Here is a 1,351-nt window from a genome sequence, read left to right as displayed (position 1 = left end):
ACATTCATTTTACTTTACATAAAATATTTTCTAAATTCTACTGTTGCTGTATTGCCATTTATTATAAATTTTATAGGTAAAAATATTTTTCTGGGAACAAATTACGGTGTATAACATTCTTATTATGGAAATGTATTGCTCTGTTTCCTCGAGTTATCGCTTTACGAACGGTCTCCGGGAACAAATTAACCCGTAAATCTTTTCTACTCTAGGCACAAGGCCCGAAATTAATTGGAGGAGGGGGCCAGTCGATTAAATCGACCCCAGTACGTAACTGCTAACTTTTGCAGTTTTTTATAGTTTCAGTGATTGCTTGTATGTATGTATGCATATATGTATGTATGTATGTATGTATGTATGTATGTATGTATGTATGTGTGCATACATGCATGCATATATAAATATACGTATGCTTGCATGTGTGTATGGATGTATGAATGTATGAATATATGTATGCTTGCATGCATATATGTATACATTTATGTAAGATGATGAAAGTGCATGGCTTAGTGGTTAGGGTACTCACCTCACGATCATAAGATCGTCAGTTCCATTCACAGCGACGCGTTGTTTCCTTGTGCAAAATATTTTATTTCACGTTGCTCCAGTCCACTCAGCTGGCAAAATTGAGACGTGCCTTTCTTACATCTTTTCTCACACGAAATCTCCCTGAGAACTATGCTAAGGGTACGCGTGTTTGTGGGTTGCCCAGCCACTTGTACATTAATTTCACGACTAGGTTAGCCTGTAGATAAAATCAAACGGGACATATGTCGTCGTAACTGAGGGAGATAATGCCTCCGAGGAAGACATAGGATGTTGCACAGGGACTCAGATCTGAGTACACAGCTTCTCATAGCAGAAACAATCCTAAGTTAATGAAGTTGGTTGCGTAACTCATATTACTTTGTCTTTCCCCCTCTCGTTCTTCCTCTTTACTACTACGTATCTCACTTTATCCCTCTCGTTCTTCCTCTGTTACTACTACGTATCTCTTTTTTCTCCCTCGTACTTCCTCTCTTTCTCTTTTCCTCTCGTTGCTCACCTATTCTTCTACTTCCTCCCTTTGTTTCTCCCTCTGCCACTCTCCCTCTTCCCCTTACACCGGCATGGTCACATGCTTCCGGTTAATAATCCTTTTCTTCCTTGGCTGTCGCCGAGCAAACCCACGAACCATTTCGTCCCTACTTTCAAGTTCGTACCTCACAGCGTTCATACACAAACAATTTTTCTCGTCTGGCCGTAAAGCCTTTTCTGTTTGTTTTCCTGTCTTGTTTTTTGTCCGCCACGACATTCCTCCATGGCAAGATTTAATTTGTGTATACAAATTTAATTTGTGGTCCATGGGAAG

Source organism: Octopus bimaculoides, chromosome 6 (assembly GCF_001194135.2).
Source record: "Octopus bimaculoides isolate UCB-OBI-ISO-001 chromosome 6, ASM119413v2, whole genome shotgun sequence".
NCBI lineage: Eukaryota > Metazoa > Mollusca > Cephalopoda > Octopoda > Octopodidae > Octopus > Octopus bimaculoides.
The sequence above is the reverse complement of the archived record's forward strand: the minus strand, read 5'-3'. Positions refer to the sequence as shown.